Here is a 20,555-nt window from a genome sequence, read left to right as displayed (position 1 = left end):
CCACTACACACAGAAAGAGACTGCTTCTTTATTGATTGAGGACGTATAAATTGTGTTGTGTACAAAGAACTTAGATATGGTAATTATCTTATACATTAAAAAGGGAGGAAGAATCCACAATCTGTCTATGGAACATTTAAAGTGAAAATTCAAGTCCAGTGGCCTCCACAGCCTGCAAAGATGTTTTTATTCTTCTGGACTGAGCAACAGCATGAGACTAAAGCACCCATCTGGCCACATAAATCAATCACTGAAATCTGAAGATACACCTATTTAAGGCAAAAATTGATTAATAGGCCTATGATGTATACATTCTTACTCAACTCTAAAATCATAATAAAAATGGCTTATCAGAAGCACCATGATGTTCAGGAGATGCAGAGACTTGGTAATAGTGAGAGGCTTCTAACACTGTCAGAGGGGTCAGGTTAGGTATATCTAAAGGGGTATTGAATACTGGGCAGGTGACTATTTTACTTTTTAATTAAATATCAATCGTAGAGATGGAGTGAATCAAAACCCTGTATCCAACCACCCTTGAACTTTGAAGTTTGACTCCAGGTCTGAACTGTACAGCTTTGACCCATCTCCAAAATAAATAAATAAGCAGCAATGCGAGCATTCACAGATGCACAGACACTTAAATAACTGCTTCTCAGAGCTAATATCCCCACACTCTCATCAAAATAAAGTGGGAAGACATTAAGATGATAGAGAGAATGGGAGGTTTCCTTCTCATGGTCTTTTAGGTAAGAACTTTCAACAGCTTAAACGTGTCTATACGTCAACTAATAAGGAGATATCTAATTACAGATATATAATATATCTGAAAAGGCCCTTTAAGATGAGTACAGTTACCACATTTACTAGTCTTATTTTCATAAGAATTTGTGTGTTGTTCACCCGTAGATAGTTAGCCATGCATTTTGTTGCAGCATGCAGTTTCAAACCTACTCCTGTATCTTTACTAGGAGTTTTTCCCCTCTATGTTTTTAAGCAATTGCTGGGTATTCCTAGGATTATATTGATTGTGATTTAATAATCTTTGAGTAAACTCACTTCTCTATATGTTCAATTCTTCAACTCAGACGGTGTGTCTCATGTTACTGGAGTACTAGGACGAGATTAACTGATGAGAGACTTGAGGAGCTAGGTGACAGACTCAGCAATTCTCAGGACTGGTTTTTGTTTGGACTGTTTGTTTAAATGCTGTGTGTTTAAGAATCATGAAGAATCTACTTGTCTTTCCTCAATAAAACGAGTAAGAAGGCAAAAAATATTGAGAAAAACAAGCAACAGATTCTATACCAGGTTTCCAGAAACAACAGAACTGAACACTTTCGGTAGCACTTCTCAAAAGCTGCAATTCTGCAGTCTCCAGACTAATTAAATACAATTCAAATTTCTGGATTCAGTGGATGCAATGACTACTCCTAGTTTCAGTTATGATCCCCATTCGGCACTTGTGAAATACATGTAACTGTACCGAATTCCACACAAAACACACACACACGCACCCACACCATACAACACTGTCTTTTGTCTCTATCCAGACCTTTCTAGCTGAGAAGAATGTAGCAACCATCTGGAATGCTAACTGACACACCTGGATAGGGCTCAGATTATTAACTCTTTAGGATCTGAGGCCTCACAGGGGAATTCAGTCATTAGTATAGTTGCACTTCCACTGCGATCCCTGTTGTACTACAACATGGAGGCTCTATCATGTCATTATTTGGACCAAAGAACCCTTTTCTTTCCGTCTCCATTTGCCCTGTAGAATGGTACTGCCAATAATGTGCTTTGGCCTTTTCAAGCATCTTTCCCATTCAGAACTGGGAAGGAACCTGACCTTTTTATTAGGACACTAAGGAAGTTCATCATCATTCCCAACAACTTTGTTATTTCTTTGCTACTACTTTGTTAGCCACTGGGAAAGAGGTGGGATGGGATATTCAGAGAGATTCTACAAGAGTCAATAATGGACACATATCAATAGTGGTCTCCACAGTTGCAGGAAAGTGAAATTCATCTGAAGTAGGCCATCTTAGCAATGTAAAGGACCTATCATAAAAACATTGCCTCCTTGTAAATTAGCTAACATTATTTAGCCTCACTCTACCCAGATTTTAATAAATAATTGATTACAAACATAGCTCTACCACAATTATTGTTGTTAGTAGTATGCAAGAAAAATGTTGATGGATAAATATTGAAGAATGAAATAGTTTTTAATGCTCATCTTCATTTCATATCAAATAGACTCTGTTCAAGGCTTCATTACACACACAACTATAGAAGTGTCAGATCCTTGGTTCCTAATATTATGTGCAACCTATATACAATCACAATGAATTTTTTTGTTTGTTTTATCTTACTTGACTCATTGACTTATGCAAACCTTTTGGGGGAGAAATGAAGACTACTCTAGCAGCTTTGAAATTGACTCATATTAAGAATGTTATGTTTTTTTATATATCCATTCTGAATGGGTAATATGAAACTTATGCAATATTTACTAACTGAGATGCATAAACAACAAATCACCTCTTTTCCATTAAATATTGTTGTAAAAGATACTTTAATAAAATACTGCAGCTTGCAGTTTAATTACAACAAGTGATTAAAACTTGGAGAATAATCATTTTTGGCAAAAAGTCAGTTTTTGTTAAAATTTTAAGATAGAAAAAAGATGCATATTATGACCATAATATGGTTAGTAATTAAGATAAATGCATCAATTATTAAAGATGCAAACATGTCAAGCAAGCATAACTAATTATTTGAGCATGTTAACAGTTGTTTAATGTTAACAAGCAGTGAATTATTAAAGACCCCATGTGTCACATTTTGGATTGCATAAAATATAATGTTTGGAAGAGTTTATGATTTTTAGGTTTTGCTTAGTTCTTTTCAGTCACATAAGCAATAAAGATAATACAGTTTAAATGCAAGTTTCTAAAATAATTACCTGTAGACATGTAATGAAATGTTATATTTCAAAGTTTATGAAGACTTCACAATACAGTTAAAAATGGCCAATGTGCTACATGCAGTAAAATAAATATGTGGGAAATTTCAAAGATTTTTGTGTAAGTTCTTCATAAGAGATACAGTAGTAGAGAGGTCTAAACTATAAAAAGTAGTGACAAAACCATGATGAAAGAATATGTTTATATGAGATGCTGTTTATACTGGTTTCTAACTCTGTATAACAAATCATTTTATATACTATTTAGATATAGACCTTCTAAATGACAGCATGCACTCATACCGTAATCGAGGTACCAATTAAGACACTTGCAGAAATCATACTCATAGCAAAGATTGACAATAAAAGCTATTGCTATCAAATGGCAACCCATGTTACCTTAGGCTTATTCCAGGAATCACATCTAATTTGCAATAACAAGGGAAGTGAATTTGTTCATTCTCATCCTAGTCCTTAATACAGTTGTCCACATAATGGGCCTATTTGTGGCTGTGGCCTCTTTGAATCATTGCAAGGAACCATAAATTACCATGGCCTGATAAATACCATAGCCACAGAAAGCTATCCCTGCCAGGAACAAAAGCACCCTATACTGTAACCTCCCCCCATATTCCCATGCAACAGTCTCCAGTTTAAGGGGCATTATGGCCAAACTTATGTGTGCATGCACAGCTAGCATGGTCCTGTACCTCACCTTCCCCAGCAATTGCAACTCCAATAGTGGCCATGGGTAGCCAAACACAAATTAGGGCAAGCCCTGATCTAATTAGGTCAGGCCCCAAGTCAGCCTCTGGATAGCACAAGCTCCACACCCACTCCAGGGATGAACCGGGACACGTAAATTCACCAGAACATCATAACAGTGTTTTCATATTCTTCAGTCTTAGTTTAGGAAAAGCCCAGACCTTAAAGTGCAACAGTGATACAAGTGAAAGATTAAGTACATAACAAAGAAGGCAATTTAAGTTTCATGTTTCCTTTCAGAATGGATATAAAAAAGTCTGAAAATATGCTTCTAGCACTTCTCTTTCTAGTACAGTTACATGGCCAAAACTCTCTTTCCTTCACACACCAAAAAATGTAGCAAATTGACACAAAATTTTAAAGAAACCACAGAGATAAAAGGCTGTTTTCAAATATAACTACATGGCTATAAAAGAGAAATTATAGATTCCAGTAAAAAAGATTTTAAAGTATTTACCTCATTTTCCTTACTTTCACTCCTTCAGCAGAGATCACCATCAGCTCACTCCCAGAGGTAGCGCCCAAGTAGCTGCTACTTATCTTTTGCACTGCTGCGTATTAACACCTGCTTGTGAACACAACATCTGATACTTGGAAAGTACAAGGTAACTTAAATCTAGAGTTGTGCAAACATTTCATTATGAAACCTGAAACCACACACAACATTGCTGGTTGAGGGTTCTCAGACAGAAATAAAACTAAATCTATTGGAAGTGAAAAAGAGGGAGTTTGAGCCATAGAATCTTTCAGTGAAAGAAGCAGAAACTTTTTCTGTATCTGGCTAAGTGTGAGTTTTTTAAAAACTGTGTGGTAGAGAGTCCATAGTGAAACTCAAAGAAGAGGTCACATGATAAGAGTCACATGATCTCAATAGGAGTCTCCAGGCCCTGAAGGCCAGACTTTTAAAGGTATTCAGGTGCCTAAGTCCCAAAGTCCTTTATGAATCTGGTCCTTAGATACCAGTATAAACATCTATTAACATTTATGGACAAACAGACTGAGCCTACTTAATTGGAGGGGCAGTCATAATGCCAATGGCAGTCTGGGTTCTCACAGAGAAGAGATGCACTTACCTGAGCTCTGTAACTAGTTTCTAAAGTCAAAGACCTTCCTTCACCCGAAATTTAGCTCTACATTTACAACCAGGGGCTCACAAGGTTTGACTGGCTTGTGAGGCAGCCAGGAAAGGACCAGGGAATGTTTGTTTCTGTTTTGTCTTTGGCAACACATTCAGCATAAACTCATTAATGTTTGCAAAGGTCTTTGAGATCCTTAACTGAAAAGTCCCAGGGACAGGGACACAGAGCAAAGTTTCTTCATCATGGTCTGTTTTCTAATGAAAACAATTGATATAGTCCCCGCTATGTCCCTCTCCCCGCAAAAAAAAAAAAAAAAAAAAATTAGAAAGCTGCTATACTGAAATGCAATTGGAGTTTATAAATCTCAGCCACCAAGGAAGCACAAGAATCAAAGGCAGACACACTGGTGTAAAGGCATCAATAGCAAATTTATAAAAAGTTAGAAGAGCAACACCTAAAGCCTGAGGCATCGCTGGAATTTCAGAGTTTTTGGAGGACAAGAATGTCTTTTGTGGATAAATTGATTGTTCCCAAACACACAAAGGAAGTTTGGGAAGTGCAGATATACAAGGCTTGCTTCTTTTTAGTCTATCTTATTTAGTATTTCTCCTCCCCAATTTTTCTTCCAGCTTCTAGGTGACCTCCCTCCTGTGACAAGGTCTCCCCATTATGACAGTGAGCTCAGATGATAATGTAGGTAACATTCAGGCTGAGACCAAGTGCTGCAGAAAGCTATATTTCACTTCTGACCTTCAGCTCCCCCTCCAGTGCAATGCACACATTATATTTCCTTTCACTCATGGCAAAACTAGTGAAACAATGCCAGGTGAAATAAGTGACATTTCTTTAGTGAGGCTCCAAAAATGAATAAAGTATCTTTGCCAGTTTCACTGGAGGTGTGATTTTTGCCACACAACTCTCCTTAGCTCCCATTAGATATTTGAATAAATAGCTAACAGAGATAAGGAAATCTGGACAAGTTCTATCTAAGTTTACAAACATTTTAGAACTTTCCCATATGCTCTGTTTATACAGAGTTTGGTGGAAGTTCTCCACAAAAAGATTTTTTGCCTATCATTGAGTAGCCATAAATAACTACCCTTTAAGGTGTTCCAAAAGGTTCTACTTCAGAGAAGTTCTAAAGTGTTCTAAACTCTGTGTTGTAGGTTCTCTTATCTCTAATGCCAACTGCTGAATTATAGAGTAGTGTTGGCATAACTCCAAATGTATTCCTTTATGTGTCAGGCCTGAATCTCTTCATATGTTAGGGTAGAGCTGCATGTACAGTAGTTTCTTTACTTCCAAGGCATTTTTACCATCTGTTTCTATTATGGGAGTTTATGGCACAGAATAACTCAGACATTACAGTATCTGTTTCTTTTCTGTGCTGCAGTTGTAGTGCTGTAGTGCTTTATGAACAGAATAATAAAACAGAGTCTTCTTAATTCCCCCCTCCCCATTTTTTCTTAACCCATCACAGAAATGGAAGGATTTTTACAGTTCATATTATTAAGATGAGAGGTGATTTGAAAGAAAATTAGGAATTTATCAGGAAATGTAAATGTGACTACATGACAGCTTTTTAAAATCCTTTAATGATAACATGAAAACCTTCTTGATCAAGATATTTCTATTGTCGTACTTTGGAATGTAGAATTTGGGTAATCTGAAATTTGCCTTTTTGGGGGTGAGAAGGAATGTGCTATTCAGAGGTAGTTCCCCATCCAGATACATAAAAACCTTGCACCAAAGCAGATATTCCACAAGGCCTTTACGCAATAGATTTTCATGAGCAATGTTTCACAGTTCCTCAAACATGAAATCAAAACATTTAGTTCTTAAAGCAGCATGGTAGCCATACACTGAAACCCCATCTTAACCAAATTTTAAAACCTTTCTTCAGAGAGGAGTTGCTCTTCTATGAACTTTAGAAAGACTTTTTTTGTGAGTTGGATAATTATTATTTGCATTCAGCAGAGTCTTCATTTTAAACAGCCTTTACATGTTTGCAGTCATCATTGCCTCTGCACAAGGTATAAAGGGTGTGGAGCTGTTACACACGTCTTAAAAAAGAAGTAAACAATGAATGAATGCAGGCTTTATGGGCAACGATTAGACGTATGGATTTGGCAAAGAAATCGGATCTAGACACAAAGAAATATCCTATTTGCCCATGGCTGGGTTGATCACATGGTGACCATCTGGAATGTACATCAAACTTTCAACAGAATACAAGGGACCACACATCTGCAGCACTCTCAACAATAAATTAATATCTGTGCTGTAAGTAGTGCAAGAAAACAGTGATGAAGAAAAAAGTCACATCTCACATACTCCAATTGCACTCCATTTCCTGATGTCTCTTCACTTTTTTCCCCCCATTTATATAAACATTACATGTGAAACATAGTGAGAGCAATCAAAGATAAATGACAACTAGAGCCAAGTTCCAGCATTAAAACAGGAGGCAAAAAGGAGTAGAAACATTGCTCTTGATGGCCTTTTCCTGTTCTAGGGTTTTTTGTTTTGTTTTGTTTTTTGTTTTTAATGTTCTTCTGACCTTGATTAGACCTGCAAATATTCACGTGAAGTCTTGAGCCGAATCCTATATATAGGAAAAAAGTCAGGCACATGCAGAGGCCCACAAATATTTTGCCATTTTATCCATTTTTCTGAGTCACGTGGTTGGCGCATATTTGTGACTCCTCATCTTGTTAATAAAGTATCAACTTCCTTCTCCAGCCTCACCCCCACAAAAAAAAACCAACCAACCCCTGCACAAAAAAAGTAATAAAAACCAGTGTTACTTGTGAAGACACTCTTGCAGTGTGAGAACTGCTGACTGCCTGGTGAATGGGACTTCATTCCTCGAAGTATCATCTTCTCATGGTGTCACTGCAGTTCAGCAGTTCAAACAGTCCTACTGTTGTTTTGAAGGACCCTTGTGGCTAGTTTATTCCCCGCTTACTTCTTCTCAATGCAAACTGGGCCAGATTTTCAAGAGTGCTCAAAACCCAGCAACTCCCTGTGACACTGCTGACCAAATGGTCCAATGTGCTGAGCTATTTTGAAAATAAAGCCCCAATTACAGAGCACTGATCCACAGAGACTGGCGTAAATCCACCAGCTGATACCATAATAAATTCTTCTCTTAAAGAGCTTGAGAAACATACTCAAAAATATTCTTTTTAATATATCTAAATAATGAACAAAATGTAATTTATTCTACCACTCTTAAATTCACAAAGAAAAGCAAATGGACCCTACTTCACACCTTCCCACCAATATGTACCAGAACTGTGTTTCACAGAGTATCTTGTAGGTGTTCTGATATGGAGGGCTTGCTTTTCCCCAAATGGGGGGGAGGGGCTGATGTTCTTCCATTAAGATGTCTCTGTTTTGAAATCCAGATACTTCATTTTCAATCCATTCCAGCTGAAAATGAAAGACTGGCCTCTGAAATTCGTCCATGAAGGAAAACAGAAGTTTTTTTCTTCTTAACCATCAATAGAAGGAAGACTCAGTCAGGACAGAAAGAGGTTGATGGAAAAATAATGTGCATCACAATTCAGCAAATAAAATACTCAAACTATATTTTAATTTACTATTGACAAATACAATATTCACATCATCTGTGATTCTCCTTAATCCCTTATTAAAGAGCAGTTACAAATTCGTATATATTTGTCATTTTCCTAACCCCAAAAAATGTTGTCAGAATAGATTTAAAAAACTAACCAAAATACAGGTTAAACAAATTCTATAAGTTTCACTTGTAGCTTAGGCTTAAAGAACAGAAATCCAGCTTTCTGTTTGGATCAATACATTATTTCAGTAATAGAAATACTAATGTCTTAAATCTATATTTTTTCTGCAAATCACTAAAAAAAAACGTCTCATGGATTAGGCCTCCCTACCAACTGATTTAGTTATGTGTCAGGGAAGCCTCATTCTCTCGTTTTTCTCTTTTCCGAGGCTGAAGGAAATGCTTATTGGTACTGTACTTTAAATCTTAGCCAATGGAAAGCAATGTTTCACCATTTATCGGCTCCTGACACATTTTTATGTAAACTGTTTCAAAGAGAAAAGATTCACATATGTTTTATGAACTCTCCTAAAGTACAAATAAAAGGCATCCAAGATTCAAAGAGTTAAATTAACCAACTGTTTCCCTCTCGACAATAAATTCCCCCGCCCTAAGCCTCTATTCTCTCTCAGGGCTATGCTTGATTTATGGTGTGATCCATCCCTGTTGGGAGTTGACAGTCACTTTCATTTTCTTGTATTTTTTTTCTCTCTGACTGCCAAGGTCACAAGAGAGAGGGCCCTCCAAGTTTTTTGCATTCGTCCTCCTTCACCCTTCCACTGGGTTGGCCTCATGAATCATTCCGTCTTCACATTGAACTCCTGATGCTTCTCTTCCACCAAACTGCCCGACTTCCGCAATTTTTCTTCATTCTCACTAACAATTTGGTAATGAAATATTGATTTTTAGTTAGATTCAAATAGATGTTATTAAGTTTGCATTGATAAATCGTTCCTTTTCTCAGGCTGGAAGTACCTCAGTCAAATTCTAACTGCGCTTTCATACCTGGTGATGTATTAATTTGACAAATTTGTCACCCAAGCTGCATGGCTCAGAGGTAGAGGAGGGCATCTATCCTAATTGCTGCTATTTTCCAGAGAAGATGTAATTCTAGCGGATTCGTTCCAAGGATTTTAGCCCTAAAATGAGGGCTTGGTATATATTTTCTGTGGGATTTTTATTTTTTTTAAAAGTTTTCCTTATGTGATTCACTGACAATTAAAAAAGTAATGACTAATTAAATTAAATGAATTTTAGTGCATTTTGCTAATTGAAATGTATAGAATACCAGCACAAATTATTATATAAAGACAGAAAAGCATGTTTTTACAATTTTGTTTTTTAAAATATTGTCCCCAATAGAAGCTGCTGGCTGTTGAACACTTTCAAAAATATGGCCCTAAAAAGCTCAATAAAATGACCCTTCTAAGTCAGAGTTGAGGGTGTGGGGCAGAGCAATGTAACGAAATACACACCAATCCAGCCTTGCATGATATCTGACTCACAAATGGAATAATTCAGTCCCCAGAGACTTTTGTGATCACAGATTATATATACACACACACACACAAAGTATGTTACATTTAAAAAAGAAAGACTGCTGGCTCATCGAGGACAAAAACTGCCAACGCTGACATACCCAAACCTTATTCTCTGCCATTGTAAAAGGCAACTACCATACTGTTTTGCAAATACCCAATTTTGAATCTCTGGTTGAAGTTACGCTTGGTTACGGTATTTTGTTAACAGGGACCAATAATCAGCACAACCATTTTTTGGTTAGGTCAGAGTTCAAAGTAATTATTATTTCTCAGCTTAAAGCCAACAGAGACAGAAAAGGCACAATTTTATTCCTTTGGACCATTGATGTAACAATCAGTTTCAAATTACACCATCACCAACTATGTTAAAAGTTTAATTTGGGGGTTATAGTGGTATCATTTATTAAGTTGGAATTTCAGGTGGACTGAAACCTGATCTCTCCTATTGTGATTTTGCACCCGTAAAAAATTCCACTTACAAGAATTTCTGAGGCAGATATCTGACTGGTGTTGTAACTACTGAATTTACCCCACAATGCAATGTAGGTGAAAAGAGGACATGATTTTGTGTGCACAAAACCAGAGGCCCATCTCTGAAAATGAGATCCCAAAAGAGCGTAGCCTCCAGAGTTAATGGATACACTGACTCCTCTCACATAACCGAGGTACTGTCCTTCGGCATCCTGACCCATTTCCAGAGCCAAGAGCCAGGAAATAAAGTCCGATTTTTACCCATATCCCTTTTATTTTGAAAATCAATCAATGGTGAAAGAAAAGGATCAGCTTTGAAATTAGCTTTTACCATTAAAATCTTGGTACTTACCTGGAATTGACTGAAAATTTTAAAAATATAAAATATTTTAACAAAGAAAAAAGGACACTTTTTTTTGCAAAGATGTTTGCCATATTTCCCCTCAACTCCTCTCCCCAACACCACATTTTTGACCAGCTCAAGTATTTGTTGTACAAAGTAGCTAAAGTTACTGTGGTGTTTGTAATATTCCCCATTTTAAGATGGATATTAGATAGATCGGTATAAGTAACGGTGGGGTAAATGTAACAATTTAATGATATCCATGATCTCTGAACCCCACACACAGCTGATTGCAAGCTGTTACATTTATTAAAATAAAACAAGTAAGACAAAAATTGCAATCTAAAACATTTAATTATTTAATCTGGTAGAGCTGCAATAAAAAGACTGTTTAAACAGAGTAAGATAATGGAGAGGATGTATGGATTCTTTCCATTTATAATATAAGCCCATTCTTTCTTCTTCTATTTCTCCCCATATACACTTTCTAGGAATATTTAATGCTATAAGTAATCATCAATACACTTTGGAAAGCCAGTGCACTTTTTATATACTCTTTGAAGCTGCAGCTGCTGTTATTGTTACTGGTACCAAAACGGAACATGAGAAAGAGTCCCTCTAAGTGCAGGTTATAGTGAGTTCAGCATTCAGAATACAGTTTGCAATGCTCTGTCCTTATCTCACCTCATTATGGGTCAGGTACTGCAGAACATACAAGAAGCGAGATCACCCACTAGGAAGAGCACAGTGAATTAACTGGGCTCAGTGGAAGTGTGACAGATACACTGCTACATCATGTTATTAACTCAATCAGATAAATATGCACTTAGGGAATTTTACAAGAGCGTAGTGACTTTATTGACTGTAATGACTCCTTGGACCATCAAGGTATAGTAGGTAAATGCCTATGTTAAAATAACACAAATTATTTAGGGATCACTTGTGCCATGTTAGACCCATGCTATGGTGGTGCTGAGCTATGCTGCTCCAGGGGTGTTTCAATAAGAATTCTGCCTGTAAGGCAGAGTTTCTTCCAGAACTCACTAGTATGACGAGACCATGCTCACTGCTATACTCCTGCAGCATAAACACCCCTCTCCCTGCCCTTGCATGTACAACCTGTGTTTAGGAGGAAAACAGTACCACAGCCCTCTGTGCCCACTTTGGGGCGTCTTGTGTTCCACGGGGCACATAGAGAGTGCAGTCCTTGTGTGACTGTGCCTGGCTGCTGATCAAACATGCAAAAGAAGGGAAGCGGAAGGGCTTCTTCTGCACCCTAATTTGCCCATTAGCCAAGAATACTTGTTAGCGGTTAGTTATGTTTTTTCATTCAGTTTATGGAGACAGATGAGTAAATATCCCTTATATTTCTTTAGAATTATATGTACAAACCCATTAAAAAAGGAGGGCCTCTCCCTTGCTTAAGCCGGTAAACCCCTAATGAATTTAAGGTCTCTGGGACATCCAAAACCTTCAAATTTTGAAAACGGAGAGCTCCACTTCTATGAAGTTTAAAAGTTTAGTACAGGTCCAACTGAGCATCTAACCAAAGCAGCAGAGGAGCTCAGCTCGGCTGCCAGAACATGGGTAGATCAGGTAGAGGGGCTGACACTAGTGGAACCAGCAGCTTCACTTAACTTTGAGGGCAGCTCCGCACAGATCTGCCTCCTCCAATACACCTTTCCATGTCTGACCCAGAGTGTTCTCGCTCTGCCCTGCATACTGCCTGTCCTCCAGCCTCCCTCTGTAAGTTGTGTTAGGAGCAATTAATGTGCAGGTAAGTGGGGTTTACTTGATTTAGTTCTGCAGAACTTACAGGGCAAATAATATCCGATAATAATTGTTCCCCGACTAGCTTTTACTAGCAGCTCACCAAGCACTTCCTGAGCTTTTGTGAGCAAAAGGAGCTAAAACAACTAGAGATGACATTTTTGCTGCCTGCTGACACAACTCTGCTGCCATAAATAGAGCTCAGCAGTTCCATTTCTGACTGATCTTATTTATTAAGCAGATGCAGGAGGGATTGGTCTCTCCCGCTCGGAGGGGTGGGGGACGTATGGGATGGGGAAGAGCAGCAAGATGCCTACCTTCGCTATGGCATCATTTCCCCCCAACATCAAACCCTCAGGGGGCTTTAGTAGGCCACAGCAGTCTTTAGCATGGTTGTATTCAACTTATCCACTTTTTCCCCTCTGAAGCGTGCACCTTCCTGAGGAATAGTTAGTTCTCAGGGAAGTGGGCTGGAGTGGGGAAGAGAATCCCTAGCAGCTCAGTTTCAGGCTAGGGCAGACTTACTGGGAGTGCACAGGGGCTTCCCAGACACACACTTCACCCTGGATATGGATGAGGAACACACTACTTTTAGGGTCTGAACCCCACTTCTAAGGGGAGGAACCCTCCCCAAAATGGAAGACCCATGAGCAGAAACTCACAGGGTCTCCTATCCCCGCTGTGGAGCTCCTCATGCAGAGAACGACACCACTCTTTGGGGGCCTGTCAGCTAGCTGGACAGCATTAGTAAGAGTCACACAGCAAACAGCACTCGGGGAAGTTAAGTAGCCTTGCATTTTCACTGAGAAGCAATGCAGAGCCACAAACAGCGGTGATCCAGACAGGCTATGTCTTCGCTACACCCAACTGGCAGTGGTGTGTAGTGTACATGTAGCTATACGCCACAGTGAAAAGCAAGCTGGGTTCATCTTGCCAAGTGTAGCAACAGCATCTCCCACTGGTGGAGCCTCTCACTGTGACGAGGATAGATTGGGGTGGGAGATGGGAAAGGCAGCGAGGAAATGGCAGAGCCTTTCCCCGGGGGAGCTGCCCAAGCCTTTCCCCACTGTCTGTCCCCTGCCAGAGCCTGGGAGAAACTTTTCCTGCGGAGGGGGAAGGGTCCAGCGGAACAGAGACAGTGGGGCACTACAGTGCTAAAAAGAGCAGTATAGACGCAGAGGTGCAGCCTGGGCAAGTAGAGAGTGTGTACAGTATGTACTCACATACATACCCATACCATTCCTGCATGTGTTTATTCTACTTGCCTAAACCATGCCTCACTGGCTCCATTGCTGTGTATGCCTGTGCTATGGGAACTGTGGGCTCTAAACACTGCCGAAAGAAGCGTGCAGTATGGTCTTCCCGTAGGGTATACTTGCACTTGGGTTGGCAAGACCTGAGCTAGAAGGTTTGTGGTGGTAAACAGCAATGGATAAGTAAGCAATAGAAGCAAGCAGTAAGCAATAGAAGCATAGATGTATCTCAGTAAAATCAGAGTTATGGGTAAACTTAAATTGCATGGCATTCAGTAAAGCAATTAATTCCCCAACCTTGCAATCACGAATGGAAATAAGGCAGCTTACTGTATTCTATTTTAGACATCTTAAGCGAAGCAGTCCAGCTTGTGACTATACCAGTAACTATTCTAAGTGGAAAGGCCAAATCTATCTGAAAAATTAAATTATACTAAATTTTAGCTTCTGCCTAACTTCACCACCACTACTGTGTCTTGAAGAACTTTTTTCTGCTGCATTTTATGTTATTAGTGCAGTCTATAAAATATGAATCTCAATACCGCAATCGTCATAAAAATCATAAAATTCTATGCCTGCCATGAAAATATTACATGATTTATTTTTGGGTGAAGTATGTATTAAATCTAGGTATTGGAATGGTATTTTGCTTCCTTGACATCAAAAAACTTTTAATGACACAATTTCCCCTAAATTGTTATTATGTTAGGCTTCTTTCCTTATTTTAAATCAGATATTTCACGTCCTATTTATAGATTGAAAATAGTATTTAGATCACCATATGTTTACAGTATTTGTTCATGTACCTTGTTCAGTCTTATTTCGTATGACATATGATGCACACATTAGACATATTACATATGCATATAGCATTTAATACATATAGTGTTCATGCTGGATGTAGTTGAGGAGACAGGGTGAGGTCACAATGGAGCTGGTTCAAGTTCCCTGATTCTGGGGCTGGTTATGGACCTAAGTACTTACTCCATCTACACCCCAAGTCTTATCCCATCTACACCCTATTCCCTAAACCAGATACTGTGTGCAGGTGGGTGGGGTGTAAGCATTGGGTATATGGTCACTAGGGACTTCCCCCTACTGGCAGAAAAGGGTAAGAGAACTCTAGCCAGTAAGATCTGGTGGCTTTCCAGGCCAGTTGCATGGTTTTATGTGGTTGTTTAACTGCCTCAAGGATAGCAGTAATACCATCTCCCTGCAAGGTCACACATTAACACAGATAAGCTTTGTTCCACTCTAGTGGCTGATCCCCATAAAGAGGCTTGTAAATATGCTTACTGACCACAAAGTGTGTTTACCAAGGAATACCATTTGACAGCCACTGATCACACCATCACCATAAACTTCGGTAGTGCAATAAGATCCCCAATGTCAGACATAGACTGAATGTCCTACCAGGCATCTGAGGAATCCTAGCTAGAGATTAGTCAAGTTGGTGCTCAACCTGCAAGCAGGCTAAGCCCTTTGGGATTTGCTTTGAAGATGATGATGATCATGAGTGGATGAGAACTTTATAAATCGGCTTAGTGTTCATAATCAACAGGGTTGTTTTAGGAACCCACACCATTCTCATCCTGTCACCACACACAGCCTTGATTCTCTCAATCCATCTGCTCAGTTAATTAATATCAAAGCCGAAGAACTCAGTGTACTTTTGACATAGGATACAATGATTAAATCTCAGATAAGACGACCCAATACACAAATAAATAATATTTAGTAGATTTAGATTTCATTTCACTTTGTCACGATCAATAAGATAGTGCCCTTAGATGTGCATGTGGGCTCCTATTGATTTCAGTGGGTGGCACTTAGATAGAGCATAATTTGACCATTGTGACCCAAATTTATAGTTCTGTATGTGTCAAATTCCCTATAAAATCAAAGTGAATTTTACCAGAAAGAGGAATGGAAAGTATTTCATCCTAGAACAATGCAACCTTATAAATAAAGGGTCAATCCAAAGGCTCCATGAGTCTCCCCGTTCTGCAAGGGACAGGTGAACAATAGGACCGTGTTCTGCTTTCCAGTGCCAAGGCAAGAGATGTCACTCTAAGACTGAAAAGGCTTCTGAAACTGATGGGCCAGGATCCATTGATGAGGGTTCACATCAGCACTAATGACACTGCATTGTGGGATATCTCACAGATAGTTAATGATCTCAGGGAACTCGGAAGCATGCTGAAGAAGAAGAATGTGCAAGCAATCTTCTCTTGAGTTATTTCCTGTCCCATGAGCAAAGGAAGACAGAAGACAGAACATTCTGGAAGTGAATCACTGGTTAGTAAGTGGTGTAGGGATTTGGTTTTGTGGAATGTTGGTCCACCTCTGTGAGGTGGAGGGGCCTGTGTAGTTTGAATGGCCTCCAGCTCAGTGGAAAGGGGACCAGTCTCCTGAGGGACATGATGACTAGAATAGTCAGGAGGAGATTAAATTAATAGCAAAAAGGGAGAGGGGGAAAAAAAGGAAAAATATGAGCACTCGGCATAAAAGAGAGGTACTGGCAACAAAAGTAAAGAAGAAACCAAAGGACATGGAGAAGAAATTATTTAATTGCCTATATACCAATGCTAGAAGCCTGGGTAACAAACTAGATGAGCTGGAATTACTCATTTATGAGCATAAATTCAATCTAGTTGATAGTACTGAAACCTGGTGCAATGATCCCATGACTGGAATGCTGAAATCAATGGTTATAACCTATTTAGAAAAGATCAAGTGGGCAAAAGGTAAAGGAGAGTGGCACTCTATGTCAGAAATGGCATTACGTGTTTCCAAGTCACCGATAACTCAAAAGAAAATGGTCTTGAATGCTTATGGATCAATGTCCTAACAGATATAGTTCAAGATGGTGTCTGCTACAGCTGGTGTCGGCTACCAAATCACACTAGGGAACAGGATGACTGCTTCCTTACATACCAATCTACAATGTGTAGGGGGGTGGGAAAGTGCATGATTGGGGGACTTCAATTTGAATGACATGTGCAGGAATTCTAATACTGCCAGTACTAAAACATCCTTGGAATGTCTAAACTTTGTTATCTATAATTTCCTAACTCAAAAAATATTGCAGCCAACATTGGGGGAGCTTTTTATTAGACTTTGTCCTAACAGATAAAGAGGAACTGATTACAGAACTGAAAATTAATGGTAGTTTAGGTATATATGTAATCACCACTTGATCACATTTATAATGTGCAAGCTGAATGAAGTCCAGACCAGTAATGTATATATTCGGTGCTTTAATAAGCTGAAAAGAATTTTGAGCCAAATCAGCTGTGAAGGAAAGATTTAACCAGAAAAATGTGAATGACAATTGGGAATCATTTAAGAACAAATTGTTAGATGCCCAAAAAGCCACACTAGAGGGAGAAGACCATACAGGTTAAAAACCAACCAGACTTAGAGGGAAAGTAGTAGCACATGTAAAAAAAAACACTATATATATATATAAATAAATGGAAGAAAGGGCTAGTTGATCGTAATGAATATAAATCAGAAGTTAGGAATTGTAGAAAACTGATAAAGGAAGTCAAGGTACACAAGAAGAAATTTATGGCTAGTTAAGAACAAGAAGAAGAAATTTTAAAGATATATTAGGAACAAAGAGCATCTTGACAATGGCATTGGTCTGTTAGTGGTAGAATTATCAATAATAATGCAAAAGCTTTCAATAAATATTTCTGTTCTGCATTTGGGGGAAAAAAACCTGATGATATAGTCTTATATATATATGGTGATGATAAACACTCTTTCTATTCCACTAGTATCTCTGGAGGATGCTGAACAGAAGCTATTAAAGTTAGACATTTTTAAATATGCAGGTCCAGATAATGTGCATCCAAGAGTTTTAGAAGAGCTGGCTGAGGAGACATCAATGTGCTAGTTTTTAAAAAGGGTAATGGGGATGACCCAGGTAATTATAGGATTGTTAGCCTAACATCAATCCCAGGCAAGATAATGGAGTGGTTGATGTTGGACTTGATTAATAAAGAACTAAAGGAGGGTAATGTATTTATTGCAAATCATCACAGGTTAATGGATGTCAAACTAACTTGATATCTTTTTCTGATGAGATTACAAGTTTGGTTGATAAAGGTAATAATGTTGACATAATATACTTAGACTTTTGTTAGGTATTTGACTTGGTATCACATGACATTTTGATTAAAATTAGAATATAAAATTAACTTGACAGATTAAGTGGATTAAAAATTGGCTGATAGGTGTTAAAATGTAACTGTAAACGTGGAATCATCATCAAACTGGTGTTTTCAATAGGATCTTGGCCCTATGCTATTTAATATTTTTTATCAGTGACCTGGAAGAAAACATGAAATAATCACTGATAAAATTTGCAGATGACACAAACTTTGGGGGAGTGGTAAATAATGAAGAGGACAGGTCACTGATTCAAAGCAATCTGGATTTCTTGGTAAACTGGGTGCAAGCAAACAATACGCACTTTAATACACTAAATGTAATTGTATACATTTAGGAATAAATTTAGGAACAAAGAATGTAGGCCATATGTTCAGGATGGGGAACTCTATCCTGTAAAGCAGTGACTCTGAAAAAGTTTTGGGAGATGTGCTGGATAATCAACTGAACGTGAGTTCCCAGTTTGACACTCTGGCCAAAAGAGCTAATGTGATCCTGGGATGAATAAACAGGGGAATCTAAAGCAGGAGTGGAGAGATTATTTTACCTCTGTATTTCACACTGGTGTGATTGTTATGGGAATACTATATGTCATTCTGGTGCCCACATTTCAAGAAGAACGTTGATAAACTGGAGAGGGTTCAGAGAAGAGCTACAAGAATGATTAGAGGATTAGAAAACATATCTTATGTGATAGATGCAAGGAGCTCAATCTATTTAGTTTAAAGAGAAGATTAAAGGGTGACAATTACGGTCTATGGGTATCTACGTGGGGGAACAAATATTTAATAATGGGCTCTTCAATCTAGCAGAGAATGGTATAACAAGAACCAATGGCTGGAAGTTGAGCTAGATAAATTCAAAATGGAAATAAGGCTGGAACAATGTATCATCAGTTACAATTTTTAAATCAAGACTGAATGTTTTTCTAAAAGATCTGCTCTAGGAATTATTTTGGGAAGTTCTATGGCCTGTGTTATACAGGAGGTCAAACTAGATGATCAATAATGTTCCTTCTAGCTTTGGAACCTATGAATCTTTCGACTTCAAAGGGCCCTAGATTCAGCCCTAACCGAGGGGGGGGGGGGGAAATCCCCCGGAAATCATTGGTATAAAAATATATGCTTATCAAAAACTTGTGACAGTTCTGCCATAAAAAAAAACAAGTGAACAATCTGTGATCCTAAAATGCTAAAGTTCTACCAGGATTGATGAGAAAACAAGCAAGCATTTCTTCTGGAATTACGAGCTTTAACTATTCTAGCATGTAAAAAAATACCTTCGGTTATCTGTATGGAGTTTGGAAAGAAGAGCCAGCACAAGATACAGGAGCCATCCTGAAAATTTTTTAAGGGTTTGGAGAAAAAACTCAATAAAAATACACAAACCTGATTGGGGGGGGGGGGGGTTATATATATTTATATGTATATATATATATATATATATACCACAATACACACACACACACACACGTGAATGAGTGGCAGGTTCCTCTAGAATGAAATAAAATAACTTAAGGTTATATCTCCCTTTGAGTTCCTATGCTAGCATCCACAAACGTGAATCACCATAACTCCAAGCCAGGAGTTGATAAACATTTTTGCAGTTAAATTCTTCTCATTTTCCTATGGCTCCTGAAGTCACCACATAAGAGACATCTTGCCAGAAATTTGACTGAGTGTAGGGATTTTTCAAGCCACTTTTCTGACCCACATTCACACCTAGTTGTGCTTTCTGAACAGATAGATAAGATGATAATTTTCTAAAGGTCCCAACCTAAATCAAAATTTAGGTGCATGGAAAGATAATGACATGCTTTGAGATCTACAGATAAGTGCTATATTAAAGATAGGTATTGTTTTTATTAAACCATAAAGCCCTAACAAATTTGACACAATGAACAACATTGTTTAGAAAGGACAAGACGACTGAATACCTCTGTTACTGCCTCTATGTAATTAAAAAGGAGCAGGAGCAGAGGTGTGGGAAAATAGCTCTGCCTCTCTCTTTTTGTTCATATTATGTTCCAGGTGCAGTGGAGAGAATGTGCTCATGACTTCAGTCTCTATCCACCAGAAGTTAGCAGCAATCCACACACACGTGAGAATCTGATGGCCCTTATTTTAAAGGAAAATATTTAAACTCTGCAGATATGTAATGAGACACATTCTGCTAACTACTGTAAACTTTGCCTAGAAATTGCAAATGAATAACACCAGCATTTGCTAATGTAAAAGAAAAAAAATGCACCAAGACAACAAAACCCAACTGAATTGTGATTTATAGTAAATCTGTGACATTTTTATGTTTCTCAAACCAATAATGCAAGAAGAAACAGCAGACAATGAGCCCTTGGCACTGGTATTGACTTCAAGGTCAACGGAGCACAGAAACCTATTGGTTACTGATAAAATGGCCTCTCCTCCACCCAGCTGCCTCTGATTTTCAAAAGAGAACTCCTTGGAAATGTGCAAGTGTTTGATATTTTTGTGGTACTTAGCTCCCCAATTGCAGTTGATAGAGTAATTACTTTGTTTAAACTTTTCAATCAACAGAATTTCTTTCGTTGAGTCTGGAATTGCCTTATTTAGTATCGA

The sequence above is a fragment of the Emydura macquarii genome, unplaced genomic scaffold (genome assembly GCF_026122565.2).
Source record: "Emydura macquarii macquarii isolate MOO-44397 ecotype Brisbane River unplaced genomic scaffold, CSIRO-AGI_Emac_v2 contig_561, whole genome shotgun sequence".
Lineage (NCBI taxonomy): Eukaryota > Metazoa > Chordata > Testudines > Chelidae > Emydura > Emydura macquarii.
Note: the sequence above shows the minus strand (reverse complement) of the source record.